This window comes from Protopterus annectens, chromosome 7.part0, assembly GCF_019279795.1.
Source record: "Protopterus annectens isolate FY-2018-M chromosome 7.part0, PAN1.0, whole genome shotgun sequence".
Lineage (NCBI taxonomy): Eukaryota > Metazoa > Chordata > Ceratodontiformes > Protopteridae > Protopterus > Protopterus annectens.
The window spans coordinates 1245207967-1245224711 of NC_056739.1; the positions used below are offsets into that span (position 1 = coordinate 1245207967).

General features: G+C 34.4%; 1 protein-coding gene across 1 annotated transcript in view; it reads right to left on the bottom strand.

Moving 5' to 3' along the window:
* Nucleotides 1-16745, bottom strand: part of MEGF11 (multiple EGF like domains 11) — a 4956374-nt gene that overhangs the window by 214966 nt on the left and 4724663 nt on the right. The gene's annotated exons all lie outside the window — the stretch shown is intronic.

Here is a 16745-nt window from a genome sequence, read left to right on the forward strand (position 1 = left end):
AAGAAAATTATTAACTGAATTATAAAACTGCGAGCATCTTCAGTATAGTGGCATGTGTTTCATTTAGTAAATATTTATGCTTTTTTTATTTAATTTGTAGACACCATGTATATTTGTATAAAACAAAGTGCTAAACTAATTTAATAGAATTATTAATGATACCTTTAAATTAAATTAGTTTAGCACTTTGTTTTATACAAATATACATGGTGTCCAGAATTATTAATGATACCTTTAAAGTTCGCGGTGGTGGTGCTGCGGTAGCGTTGTCGCCTCACAGTAAGACGCTGTCTGGTTTGATTCTCAGTTAGAGCATCTTCTGCGTGGAGACATGCGTGAATGGGTGTACCTTCGTTGAAGGTTGTGCATCAGGGCTGGCAACTCGGTACGTAAAAATCAACTGCCAATCATTAGTGGACCGGAGTACCGCTGTGGTGACCCCCAACCGGGAAAAGCCGAAAGTCACAACATTAATGATACCTTTAACTTTAAACAAAGCATAATTTTACCTACCTCTTAATACTTATTTAATCAAAGTTAGGACTATGAACTGCATATGAGTTTCATCCCATAGACTGTTATGTGGCCCCCCCTCCCCGATTCAATACCCTGCATATTCCTGAGATCTCAATAAAGTTACAAAAATCCCGTCAAGTATGACAGCATAATCATTCACGTATGGACAAATGAGACAAGAACAAGTGACTGGCTGCGCACGTGTTGTGAACTAGTTACACTGGTGCAGTATACATGTGAGAAGGGAATCAATCCTGTATTTCAACCATTACACAAAGAAAGCTGTGGTGGAATAATAGGAACATCTAAAAGATGACTTTGCCTTTATCTAAGATACAGATGTTCAAGGAACAGACTTTCTTAAGGTAGGATGAGAGTGAAGACAACTGTTTTGTCTATGCCTCTGATGGATTGTGTCTCTCAACAGCTAGTCGTAGATGTTTTGCAACATAATTTCTGAACTGCAGTAAACTTGCCACAGAAGTTTTTCATTTTCTTTTAGAAGAATATATAAGAATGAAAAAAAATCTTAGATAATGAACTTGACCTATGGAGAAATGGGACACATGAGAATAACTGTAATATAGATAAGTGACTGAGACCTTCTTTAAAGTGGCTAATGGGGAAGAAAGAAAGTATTCCTGTTTTAACTCTTATTTTAGTCAGAACGCAAAGGGACAATAGTGGGGTGGAGTTTCTGTGTAAGTTCATAGTCCCATACATAACTTACTTCTGGATTCATCATATAAACATCAAGCCTTGGTAGCAGCTAAGCAGATAGTTATTCATTTTATTGAGACCAAATTTATTATCTTTGGCAGCAAATAAATTCCACAGTAAATATAGCATGGGTGGGGAATTTTTTTCAGAACATTGCTATCTTTAAATACTAACCATGTTTTGGAAATAAGAAATGGGAGTTCTAAAACTTTGGGCTGTAGTAATAGATTTATTAAGTCCAGAAAATAAGTCATCTTTTTTCTCCATACTTGTACATGTTATCCAGACAGAATTAGAGATTGGATGCTCCATTTGGTATGAGAGGTTAAAATTTAATAGAATGATACCTGAACAGATCAAGCGAGGCATGACTAAACAGATAGATTCACTTACTGGCATGTCCTATTATGACAGCTTTAAGATTTTACAGCTGGGTGTAATTTCTTATAGGAGACTATGAGGTGAACAGATCTTAGTGTTAAAGACATGTTGAGATCCCTTTGTTTTAAATGCTTTGGTCTAGTTGTATTAAACTACATGGATTATTTTTTGTGAAAGCATAACACAAATAACATTAACAGTACTTAGTTCTGTCGCAGAATTGTCAAACACTGGAATAAACAACCGAATGAGATGAAAGAATGTTATACTTTGTATAACTTTAAGATATACCTGAACAATTTTTATGGTGATAGCAAGTTTAGATGTTATTATGCATTAGGATAATACAGAGTCATGCTATTGCTCGTACTCTGAACTTGAACATGAGTCTGATACCTTCTATCTTCACTTGCATACTGTGTCACTCTGGGTAAGCCAGTTAACAAAGACCAACATTTCTTAGTATTCTGAAATGGAGATACCCCTATTTCTAATGGATCTAAACAGTTAAAAAAAAGAGTACAATGACTTGAACTAATTAATAACACACACACACACACACACACACACACACACACACACACACACACACACACACACACACACACATCTATACCCATGCGCGCACACACACACACACACACACACACACACACACACACACACACACACACAGGCGCACACATATACACACGCACACAGGGGTGCACACATACACACACACACAGGGATGCACACATACACATACACACACACAAACACACACACACACACATGCACTCGCACACAGACACCCACACCCACGTACCCACGTGCATCCACAAACACACACACACACACACACACACACACACACACACACACACACACACACACACACACACACAGACACCTACATTTAGACATAATTGCATAGAATCAATCAGTAGGTAAGTAAATATGCTAGAGTTAAGTAACTATACTTTGGTATTATATTCTATATGGCTACATTGAAACCTTTTTATACAAAATTGATGTTTTATGATGAGGAACGTTGACAATGTATAAATAAGCAAAATTTAATAAAAGTTCACTGAAACTTCTTGGTTGCCCAAACATAAAACCAGTGTGCTGTTTCATACTAAGTGTGGCATTTCTTTCTGAAAAAGCAGGTGTTCCACATCACACTTTAATGACCTAACGACAATATTTAACCAAAAAGTCTAGCTCTTAGCAGAAGCATATCAGTAATATATTACTTTAATATTTACTGTTCATTAGCATTTAATAAAGTTTTTCATTTTTACTGTTTAGTTTTAATAAATTGTCATCTCTTATCATAGCAGGAATTTATTGATTGCTTAAATACTAAATTCCTCTTTACCTATACAGTGTGCTTAAACAAAGCATTATTAGTATCATTCTTTTTCATACATAAAAATGTTTGTACATGCAGTCATATATATCCTTAATAGTCTTTCCCACATAAAATGTTTTACATTAGCTGAATGTGGCAACCTATTTAACTATTATATCTATTTCTATTAGGTGTCTGCTGAGAGCTAAACATTAACAGGCATCAATCAGTTTTAAATGTGCTCATTTGTTAGATATTTTAAGTGAAGTATGAAACAAGGGTATTTTAAAGTCTGAAGAATATTCCAGTATGAGCACACTTATTGATTTTATTTGTGCAAAAAGGGAGTTTTCAGCTATATTCTTATTACCTTTTAGTGATGTTTGTATTATAGCCATAGTGCACATTTTATATTGCACCAAGGTGGTTTGTTGCTTTTTTGCTGGCAATCAATAGAAAGTGTTTACACAACTGTTCTCTGATAATAAAGACTTTTATGAATATGCAGCAATCATTTGCATAGCTCTCAACCATCCATCTCCAAAATGTGAAACACTTTCATAATGTGGAACAATGGACAAAATGTGGAAAACGTACCAATAATTTCATTTAGGAACCTTGCAGGCTGGCTAATGTGTTACCTTATGTTGTTGAAATGTTCTTTTGATGAATTAATATAATTCAGTATTATTTTGCCATGCATATCAGTTAAAAATGGCTAACACTAAATATGTGATGCAAAATTGTGAGGAACATGAAGTTTTTAAGGCTTAAAATAAGGAAGATTCCTCATAATGAGGTAGTTTTGAGAGGTATGATCATTTCACAATGCCTGCTGGTATGCACTGAAGCTGAAAAGCAGCAATATTGAATAAAGATGCATTGTCAATAAAATAAAAGTATTAGACACATGTGAAACAGAAACTGCAGCAACAGCGAGCAAATATATGTTGTCAGTAAAATGTAAAAGTATGAGCACATGTTGAGTAAAACAAGAGTAACTTTCCAATGTATTGCAAATATTACATTACTCTAGGTCTGTGGAAGGTTGGTAGTATGTTTCCTATCTTGACTCAGTTTTTCATAGGCCCACCTATCTATATATGTTACTAATTGTGCTGCTTAGCAAAACTTGGTAGTGGTGTATCTGAGATGTATCATCCACACATGTTTAACCACTATTGTTAGAGTTCAGTCCCAGTGCAAGCCAACATCTAGCACTGACAACTGATTGTGACTATGACTTAGAGTTGAGATGATGACACATTCTGCATTAAACTTCAGATTTCATTTTTTATTCTTGCTTCATATAATACAAGTAGGCACTGGAGAAGTGGATTATGTATCAAAATAGAAAGAATATGCAACTTTTCACATGCGTTTCCCACTGGCTTAAAAAATGTACATTCATTGCATTGCCTTTTTTTTCAGAAAGAAGTCAAAATGTCCTTGACCACTGCAGACTTTGCATTCATGTTATTACAGATAAAAACAATGATGTATATATAACCCTAGTTATTCTTTCTGTTTATCATTGGGTATAAACATACACATAATTTAAAAGAGTATTTGCTTAAAAAGTCACTATTGTTTTTTAGGACAAACCTGCTGAGATTAAAATAGATGATGATAGTAATCATTTGTAATATATGTAGGATGTTGCATTGTGTCTAGCTATAACAGTGGAAAATGTGCATTGTAAGTGCACTGCATGCTGCTTGTGTGAAGCATCACTGTTTTTGAGTTATTCATAACATAAGCTATATAGACCACTTTCACTGGGCAATTCAAAAACAAATAAGCAAATGCAGTCTTTTCCCATAAAGCATACCTCAGGCTTCATTCTTTCTCAGTTTTGTCCAGTATTTTGTTTTACACCTTCCAGTGCTATCATTTCCTCTACTGATTTGTAAGTATTGCTACAAAAATTCCTCCAGGAACAGCTTATGTTTGATATCAAGGAAATAGAATACACAGACTGCAACAGAGACTCAGGTCAATTTCTCAAAAACTCCCAAAATAAGATCTGATGTGGCCCTTTACTTAGATATTTACCTCTGAACTTAAAGAACATCCAATAGAAGACATCCTTGTCAGCCTTGAAATTAAGCCCTTTCTGAATATAGGATTCTGTTAATTTCTTAGAATCTTAATTTCTGCAGTGAAAAATAAGTTCAATATTGTTGCAATTCAGGATGTTATAAGAGTGGCGGCTGAATTTGCAAGTCAATATTGTCAGTGTGGTTCTATTTCATGCCTAGGCATCATTGTTGAGTGAGATGTATGAATAGCATTTTGCAAATAAAATGTTCCACAGACTCAACAAATTCTTAGCTTTTCATTTGATTCTGTAGGTATTACTTGGTGTGTGGCTACACGTTAAGTCAAGAGACATGTAAGGTCATCAAGGCAGATAGAATACACAGCAATCTCTGGAGAGTTTTCAAGTCTTAGCTGCTCCTTACTGTAATCGTTTGGGAAAAGTAGGGAGTCCATTCCTATATATGTGGTTCTCACTATTAACCTTATGTCCCATGACAGACTTTAAGCCAAAACTCCACAGTGGTAGACTTGAGAATGTTTGTAGGCATGTTTGGCATGTTGAGGAACTCCAATCACTTGAGAAGGCTGAGTTTTCTGGTAATAGTACAGTAGTCACAGAGATATTCCATCTTCTTCTTAATTCAGAGAAACCCTGGCAGAAGGAGTCACAGATGATGACAGTGTCCTAGCTGGATCCCAGAAGTAGCATATTAACGTACTTCTCAGTGAAGCTCAGGAGGTGATCACATGGGTTTTACATGTGGGATTTGCTAGCATAACCTATCCATAACTGATTACATTCTATTTTACACACCTTACAGCTGGCAGAACCATTTGGCTTGCACTGAGATAGAGCCCATCATAGTACTAGTCTAAGACAAAGTCAATAGTGAAAGGAGGAGAACAAAGTCAACCTGTACTCTATTTCCAGTCCAGATTTGTAGCTTACCAAAAATAAACACCAAGATCACAAACGGCAGTGTGATTGAGGACCAGAGTATACGTTTCTGTGGCTCCTATGCTATAACTCAGTGTTCTCTGCTGATCTCATTTAGCTTGTGTAGTTTTTGCTTCATCGGGTAGTCCAAAAGGTAACTTCTTGCTTATATGGCAGGCACCCACAATTATGCATACGAGCTGTGCTCCATTTTGCTGTTATTAGATTTTCAACATAATTTTGCTTTGTGAAATACCTTCTGCTACTCTCACCTGCATCAAACCACCATGCATTTTGAAAACTGTTATGGCAGCACAAACACTAGATGTTAAACCTGACCACTTTTTACAATCTTTACTATTATTAATTTATGTTCTTCTTCATATTCTGTGATGTTGTTCATTTTGTTTCAACTGGATATTAACCTTTTTTTCTAGTTACACATTTGTATAGAACTTGAATACAAAGAAAAATACCTACAGTACATTTACTTCAAAACACTTAACCAACTGATTACAAAATCAGTTTCACATATTGCATTTTCAACATGTATAAACATGTTCACACCTTTTCATGTTGTAGTGGTAAATTTGAGCTTTATATATTTTCATTCAGAAAAGGCATTGCACTCTTAAATTACAGGTTACATGTAAAAAATATGTGTTGATGTAGGGTTTTGTAAGTAAAGGAGAACGACTCTGAAATAAATTAATGCTAAATGTAATTTGAATATTGTAATTTATTTCAGCAAAGCTGAACTGATTTGTTTTCACATAAACTTAACTCATTCCCTTCTTTTGAGTGTGTACCCTTAACTAGAGCCTTTAAAAAATGAAGTTATAACCTTACAGTTCTAACAAATACTCATTGACAGAGGTCAAATATCATTATAATTGTGGTTGCCATAATGTATGATTCAGGATAAAATATTATGATACCTTGTATGTAGCATGGTTTTGGAATTATTAATGCAAATATGAACAAGCAATATTTGATGCCTAAACATAGCTGGTGTTAGGCACTCACCGAATCCATGGTTGTGGGGAGCCCCTGAACATCTCCCCACGTACAAGGACCCCCACATGAAGCAGCCACGGGTTTCTTCATTTCCTCCATTCCTTGTTGGGTACCTCCTGGATATTTGCACGGCTGTGTAACATCACTGCTCTATTCCATTTTTTTTAACTTGCCCATAAACTGCAATCAATTAGATCCACTTCAGCGAAGTAAAGGACCTGATTGGTTGTAGCAGCCAGGGAAGTAAGTTTTAGTTTCCCGATTGGCTGCAGTAGCCAGCCAGGGAGTTAAGTTTTTTTTTTTGTGTTGTGTGTTTGGAAATAGGATATTATGCAAGTGTGTATGCATTGCATATGCCTTTTGTTACTGCAAAACATGTAGGTATAGCATACATCTCGGTGTGTCACTTATGAATGTTCATAGTATTAGAGGCTCAGGCATAATTAATGTGTTTGTTTACGTTTTCAGTAAGGGGGGGGGGTTGTGTTTGCACTGCTCTACATCCTGTCAGTTGTCATACCTCTTTTCTTACAGGCAGACAGGAATGTGTTGCCCCTGATAGTTGTTCAGTCTTGCTATATTGCTGTTTTTATCTTGTGTTGGTATCTGTCCTGCATGTGAGAGTCTGTGAGGGTGTTAATGTTCAGTTTTGCTGTAGCGCTGTCTTCATCTATGGGTATTTATGTACTGTATGCGAGAGTCTGTGTAGTTGTCTGTCTTGTGTGTCTCTGTCCTGTATGAGAGACTCTGTGTGGGTGTCTCTGTTCAGTCTTACTGTAGTGCTGTCTTTGTCTTCTGTGTCTATGTCCTGTGTGTGGGAGTCATTGTGGGTGTCTTAGTGTACCTCTGTGGGACTGGTTACCTTGATACAGTACAGAGGCTGTTGCAATGTAATGACATTGCTACTGAATGCCATTCAGTGTGTGCATGTATCTCTGTGAGTGACAACCTTGCTGTGGTACAGGGGCTAGTCATAATGTACATTGGTACTAAATACCAGTAAGTGTGTACCTTGGCACTTCAATTCTTTTTAATGGTCTGAATGTAGTAACACTATACAGTGATCATTAAATGGAGGTGGATGAGCTTGACAGGAAACAGGGGCACGACTGCAACGTTGTCAGTCTTTATATTCTCCTGGGTAGGGCCACCAACTTGAAACTTTCTAGAAACCCTCAAAATGCTAGCACCAGCCCTGCACCTACAGGTGCAGTAGGAGGTAACTGCTGAAATGCCTGGAGATGCACTTGGCTATAATGAGTTAAGGCAGACATACATGAATGTGCCATTTTACACAGAGCAAGAAAAGTCATTCTGTCGCCTCAAGGTAAAGCAATGCTATGCGCCTGCCACATTGGTACACCAAGAACCAGAAGTATGTACAAATATGGACCAAAGACTAAACAAAGGACTGAGTATGTATTACAAGGTGATAAGTGAAGTTCCACAAGACTTTCATGTGGAGAAAGTGTGATTTTCAACTTCTGATGTGCTAATTATAAATAATGTTTACTTTCTTCACTAGTGATCAAAAGAAATGGAAATATAAAAGTGCATTTGTTTGTTAGCAGAGGTATGGTGCAAAGTTGCATATAAGTAGTATATAAAATTATATTCTGTAAAGCCTAAAAAAATCTCAGTTTGATTTAAGTAAAGCATGCTATTTTTAATGTTGCTGTGACTCATCTGTATTACGCTTATTATTTTTTTGTACAAGTTGTTTTTGACAAAGTGGAGACCCAGTAAAAGTCAATTTTTGACTTGTATTTCTCAGAATTTCTGTGTGCAGAAAAAGGAGCTCTTATTTAATGGTATACAGACAACAAAATAAACTTTGTGAGAAAAATGGATGAAAGAAAAATAAAAGGGCAAAAGAAGAAAACAAAAGCTGAATTTTAAACAAAGCAAAAAATTTGCAGAAAATTGGGCCTTACTTAAGACACATTTGTATTAATTGATAGACTCCAATTGTTTTCAGTAAACAAGATTTTTTTTTCAAAATTTGTTAGCTGGACAGCTCCAACTAAATGAGCTGCAATATTTTTTAACGGGATAGCTAGATGGTCATAGCTAAATAACTGAGTTCTCACTCTTTGTGTGTGTGTGTGTGTGTGTGTGTGTGTGTGTGTGTGTGTGTGTGTGTGTGTGTGTGTAAGAGAGAGACAAACTGTATGTACATACATTTTGGAAGAAGAGTTGCAAGTATTTAGGCAAATGAAATTGAATAAGTAGAAATAATACAATTCAGAGGTTTCTACAGCAACTTTGATTTGCAATAAAATAATGCATCTGGGTAGGTTATTAAAAACTAAAAATATGAAAATCAGTGGGATGCATTCTATGGCTGTTATAGTAAAGCTTTAAAGAATCAGTGCTGAAAGTGATAAACATTAAAAGGAGAACTGCTGCAGCAAGCTGACGATCATACAAAAGCATTGGAAAATATGAAATACAATCTCTTTATCTGGTCCTATTATGAACAAAAGGAAAAAAGGAGGCACATACTCAATGTAAATTACCCCGTGTAATCAGCAAAGAGTATAAGATTCTTTAAGGTATAAGAAAAAACATAAAATATGTAGAAAAAGTACCAGAGACATCAGAAACATACTAAGTTAGCTATATAATAAGACTCTAAAACATGTCAGTTATTTGAACTGTTTACCAACAATATTAAAGTGATAGATCAGTGGTTTGTATCAGGACACAAATAGCTACAGTCTTTTAAAACATGTAAACTATTTCCATCGTCTCCAAAACCTTTCAGAAACTGAAGTCAAACATGCCATAACTTAAAAACTAAAACTTACTACCCATTATCTTTTGGCAAAAACAAGCAATGAGTGAAAAGTAATTTGGTGCTGCCAAAATGCAATGCAAGTTTTTTCTTCAAGTATGCAAGTGTTTATTCTCTTTTCTTTTCTCCCTATTTTGCCACTGTTCTGATTTCATTTCTTAAATGCAGCAAAAACTTTCCCAAAAAACTGATTTACACAGCAATGTTTGCTAAAAGTTTCTGTTAAGGCCATTGGCTAGCTGTAACAATTAAAACTGCATGCATCATCTAAGATTAGCAAAGGTATTGTACTGTACCTCCTTAGTTTGTAATGGCTTTTTTAGTTTGAGATTTTAGCAAATCAGTAAATATATCAAGAAATTAAAACAGTAATTGTGTTCACGTATTACTTCACTGAAATTGTTAATATTTGACATTAAATTTTAAACAAATAAGATCCATGCTATTAAATGTCTCAAACTGTGACTTAGTTTCAAATTTTACAGTTTTCACAGCAGCTAACAAAATATCAAGGCAATTTGTGCTTGCAGAGTTATAGATAGAGATAACAGAGACATTGAATGGACACTTTATTCCTTGGCTATCTCTTTTTCTTTCCTAAAGAATAATAGAGACACTTGGACAACAAATAACACCAGCATTTTAAATAATTTAAATAATTATTGACACTATTTTTATTATTTAGTTACTTGGTTCAAGCAGAAGTATGTTTTTTTGGATTTTTTAAGGTAAATTTTATGACGAAAGTAACAGTTTAATAAACTGCAAATACATGGCTTACTGAAATTTTATATATATATGTGTGTGTGTCTGTATATATATATATATATATATATATATATATATATATATATATATATATATATATATATATATGGGTTCACTACTAAATATCGAAATTCCATAATCCCGAGACTCTGAAAACAGAGGACCAGAATCTTGAGATTGTGGAATCTCAAACTAAAAAAAAAAAAAAAAAAGTAAAACACAAAATCAACTATACTATAGCAATAACCGACAATGTTGGTGTGGCATATTGAAGATTTACTCATGGTTGGCGTGGTTTAATCACGACGGCGAAGCCCGAGTGATTAAATAAAGCCAACCATGGGTAAATCTTCAATATACCACAACCACGGAGTCTGTTATTGCTATTATACAATGACATTATTTAAGAAAAAAAATACTTACTTTTCTTAAATAATGTCTTTGTATAACGGTGCATTACTGTTCTTCCACGGCTGGTGGTATACTGCTTCCTTGTGTTGATGTATGTGCATGCATATGAGATTTGTGTTCCCACACATACCCAGTACATCAGTGCTCAGGAAAGTAAGCAACGGAGAAAAGAATATCCACAGTATAATAGTTAACGAGTTCACCATGAAAACCACTATAAAAATTAGGTGAAACGGCAACTTGTAAAATTATGCTAATACTTTATTAAAATAATAACGGTAAAGCGCTTTCATCTAAAAATACTTTAGACTTCATCAGAACCCCGTCTATTAACCAAGCCTTGTTTAAATAGTTTAACCCACCAATCACCACTCATGTCATCAGTAACAATTAATAATTCATGAGACTTTCAAAAGACTTTCAAAATACAAGTAAATCCAACCTTCCAAAATGCTAATGTATAAAAATGACACAACAAAAATAATATAAAATCAAATTTCCATGACTCTACTAACTGCTCATTACGTAACATGTGCAATATACACAATACATAACCACAGTATTAAAAACAACAAATACATATCAGAAGGCTAAACATTCCTTATATACTGATACATCATGCTTGCAACACTGGTTTTATTGAGATATATTCATTAATGCCAGGAGGTGTAGTGGCATTCAGCAAAATCTGCCACCTAACCTCCTTTTCTCCCAGAATTGCCTTAATGTTACCACCTCTGCTAGATATATTAACTACTTCCAATAATGCAAATTTGAATGTAGTGCAACTCTTATTGTCCCTAATATGCCTATATAAGGCATTATTTTCATCCTTTCTCCTAATTGCGTACAAATGGTCATAAAATCTATCTTTTAAATGTCTCCCAGTCTGTCCAACGTAGAAACTGGGACACGAGGTACACAACGCAAAATAAATAACATTTTTAGTTTGGCAATTGTCATAACTAAATTGTATGACAGTTTTATTAATGATTCTTGATTGAAACCTATATATATGAACGTTGAACATATAGTTAAAGATTCAAGGGATTTCTTGGGAAAGTTAACCCCCTCTTTATGTCAACCTAAATTAATATAGGTCACTATCGACGTGGTTGATTTATTTACTTGTATCCCACGTGAGGATGGGATGGAGAGATTCATCAACAGCATACGTAGATACACTGATTTAGAATGGGACAGGGTCACTTTAATTAGTGAATTTATGAATTTAGTTTTGGATTATAATTTTATATTTTTTGAAGGTGAATATTATAGGCAGAGTAAGGGTGTGGCTATGGGGGTAGCTAGTGCCCCTATATATGCCCTTATATATGCCAATTTAGTTTTATTAAATTGGGAAAATGAAGTTATTTTTAAGAGTGAATATTACAAACAGATTAAATGCTATGTCCGCATTTTGGATGATGTATTTATTATATGGGAAGGAGATATTATTGATATAGAAAATTTTGTTCAGTATCTCAATACATCTACTACATACTTAAGATTCACATATCAGATAAGTACAGGGGGCATAGCTTTTTTAGATACATATATTTCCACTACTATAAGTGGGTCTAAATCCTGGATATATAGGAAAAATACTTTTAGTAATTCCTATTTGGAATACAATAGCTGTCATCCCCTTAAACTAAAAAATAATATAGTCAAAGGACAATGTATACGTGTGACACGTATGACATCAGACCATCAAGAGATGTTTCAGGAGCTGAATTCTATTGGATTTATGTTCAGCACATGTGGTTGATGACGCTATTGGTTATGTTAGTAGTCAGTGGGGTAAAAAGTACAAACCTCTTTTGGGTGCCTATAATAGGAATCATAATTTTCCCATAACTAGTAAAGAAGGTTTGGATTATAACAGGGCCTGTATATTACCTTATAATAGTCACACTGAACAGGTTAAAAAGATCATTAGAAACAATTGGAATGTTTTAAAGTGTGATGAGAGGTTGTTTTCTCTAGTTGGAGATGAACCCAGATTTGTACACAGTGTTAGAAACAACTTAAAAAAGAAATTTGAAAAGTATGGGTCATTGATAAAGGGGCGCAAGAATGGTACTAAAAATGTGGACACTGTAATCAGTGTGGAACAATATTAGAGGATATGACAGTTGAGGTTGGCAACATTAATAAAACTGTCATACAATTTAGTTATGGCAATTGTCAAACTAAAAGTGTTATTTATTTTGCATTGTGTACCTCGTGTCCCAGTTTCTATGTTGGACAGACTGGGAGACATTTAAAAGATAGAATTTATGACCATTTGTACACAATTAGGAGAAAAGATGAAAATAATGCCTTATATAGGCATATTAGGGACAATAAGAGTTGCACTACATTCAAATTTGCATTATTGGAAGTAGTTAATATATCTAGCAGAGGTGGTAAAATTAAGGCAATTCTGGGAGAAAAGGAGGTTAGGTGGCAGATTTTGCTGAATGCCACTACACCTCCTGGCATTAATGAATATATCTCAGTAAAACCAGTGATGCAAGCTGGGGTATGATGTATCAGTATATAAGGAATGTTTAGCCTTCTGATATGTATTTGTTGTTTTTAATAGTGTGGTTATGTATTGTGTATATTACACATGTTACGTAATGAGCAGTTAGTAGAGTCATGGAAATTTGATTTTATATTATTTTTGTTGTGTCATTTTTATACATTAGCATTTTGGAAGGTTGGATTTACTTGTATTTTGAAAGTCTTTTGAAAGTCTCATGAATTATTAATTGTTACTAATGATATGAGTGGTGATTGGTGGGTTAAACTATTTAAACAAGGCTTGGTTAATAGACGGGGTTCTGATGAAGTCTAAAGTATTTTTAGATGAAAGCGCTTAACCATTGTTATTTTAATAAAGTATTAGTATAATTTTACAAGTTGCCATTTCACCTAATTTTTATAGTGGTTTTCATGGTGAACTCGTTAACTATTATACTGTGGATTTTGTTGGTTGCGAGTTCCTTGTTTGGAGAAAAGAATATCTCTGTTGCTCTGCTTTTCCTTTTTTTTTTTTTAATTAAAAAAAAAAAAGGTTTGGGAAGTTTAGGGGTAGGAGAGAGTCAGAATGGTGGAATTACAAGGGAAATCAGGTACTTGTCTTTAGTTTTAAACAACGTACCTGATTTCCCTTGTATTTTCTGCATGGTGTCTCTCTCGTATGTCTGGAGTCCTCCGGAATACAAATTTTGTTTTTATTTTTATTCAAAAAAAGTTAAAATTAAAGAATATACCAATGGAAAAAAGTCCGGGCGACCGGACCGTTTTCCGTTGCTATATTCTCGGATTTACAATGGGCACGCTGGTTGGGCTAACCAATCAGCATGCTCATTTTAGAATGTTAATGGCCAGTCATTGTATAATAATGTTTATGCAAGGAGCAAGCCCCCCTGCACCCTCACACCCCCTGCAACTTAAATATACCAACTCCGATATTGCACTATGGTAGAGTGAATGGCAAAGTTTCTGTTCCACACTGTATGGCAATCTCCATTCACTGTTTTCGAGATTCCGCAATCTTGAGACTCTGGTCATTGGTATTCAGAGTCTCAAGATTGTGGAATTTTAATATTTAGTAGTGAAGCTATATATATATATATATATATATATATATATATATATATATATATATACACACACACACACACACACACACATATACATTTATATATATATATATATATATATATATATATATATATATATATATATATATATACACACACACACACACACACACACACACACACACACACACACACATATATACATTTATATATATATATATATATATATATATAAGTGCATAATGAATAATCACTGATAAGATTGTTAGTAAAACAGAAAACATTGAATTAACTCATCAGCAATTACCAGTTATCACTAACTAAACCATCTAAAGAGAAATTGTAAATGAAAACTAATAATGTACATTTGAGATTACCAAATCTAAAACAAAAAACACCTTTTATGTGAGTAGCTTTGCCTCTCAAACCCTACAACATGAGGGGTCTAGTCCCATATCCTCACAAATTAAATATACTAACTCCAGGGTCACACAATCTGATAGAAAGGGATAAAACCCCTGATATGTAATTAATAGTTTTCATGAGTAAAAAAAAAAAAAAAAACAAAACAGACAAACAAACAAAAAAAAAAAAAAACAACAAGGTTGAGATGTACTGCAAATATAGGTTTGCTTCCTCTATCTCAAAGTTTACGGTTTGGTTCTTTATTTGCCTGTTGTGTAGCTCTAAACAAGTTAATTAGTAGCAAAGCAAGTTACAAGTTCAAACCTTGCTAAGTCAATATGTACAGTAATGACTCTATTTTTGATTTTTGTAGAGTTGTGGGTTTTGTTTTCAAGCCTGATTAGGCCAAAACTTAAATAAGAGGAGCCAATATGAAATCTATATAATAAGCTCTATATTAAGAACGTAGAAATTCTTTACAGAAAATTTACTAAACGGATTTCAGGATTAGCAGGTTTAAGCTATGAGCCTACAATGTCTAACTTGGGTTAAATTTATTGTTGATTTATTATTAGAGCATATGGCCTTTCACAACAATTTTTTACTTAAACATTTTTTCTTGGGACCTCAAATGTAAGTAAGTGTAGGCTTAATAGAACATGACACAGAGATAATAATTTAGCATGTTGGTCTTCACAGATAGTAGTTTCACAGTAGAATACACTATCTATGACCCTTCAGCCATTAACTAGTTCAAACAACCAATAGTCCTAATTCCCATTTTGTAGAAAGATGTTATAAAGGTCTCTGTTTTTCTAGCAGCCATTTTGATTGTTATTCTTAGCCAGTGTATGATACAATGATTGTTAAATATTCTAATAGAAAATGGACTGTTCAGGACTTCTGTAAGCCATATTGTGCTTTCCAAGGATCAGCATGGGTTTAGGCAAGACCACGGTACTATCCCTATACTGTTATCTGTGTCTGCTTATGTACTTAACAAAAGTAAAAGCCTCTTTGTATATGCTCTATTTGTGGAGTAATAGACAGTATTTGATAACATGGACTGCAAATATAGTTATCCCAACTCAACTAAGTTTTGGAGTAAGGTCTATTGCAATGAATGGAAAGCTGTCTACTAAAATGATTAAAATCATTGAATTTTGCAGCATTCTATACAAGAAAGTTTCACCTGACTTGGGAACTCCACAGGAGTCTTTTCTTGTATGTCTTTATTCTTATTACGTAACAATATCCTTCCTATTGATATATCTACTCCTTTCTAATACATTACATGCAGAAAGTTTAATTCTCCTAATTAAGAGTCCAGTGCAACAGACACTGAAGTGACACTGATAACTGATCAAGTGAAGAGACTGGTTCTCTGAAAGAAATACAGAAATTAATACTATTAAAACCCATGCCATGCTGCCCTGCTGCCATGCTCTTATACTGGCATGCTGCCATGCTGTTATGTTCAACTCAAAAGCTGTCTAGCACTCCTTTTTTCACAGTAACTGATCCTGCTGGTCAGACAATGACCTAAGTCAATCAATTCTGATTCCTGGGTCTTTGGTTCAGCCTACTCTATCATTTACTTTTCACATCAACTAGACTGTGCAGGTCTCTAGCTAAAAGCCTGCTTATATAGTTACAGTGTTACTTATTCCAGAAAGAAGATCTGCTGCAGGTAAGAATATATTGTTCCTTAGTCCTGGTTCTGCTGTCTTCTTTTATTATTTTCCTTAATACTGATACAAATACATTCTAAACTGTAACCAGTAGGCCATGTAGATGCATCTCTCCAGATAATTTCTT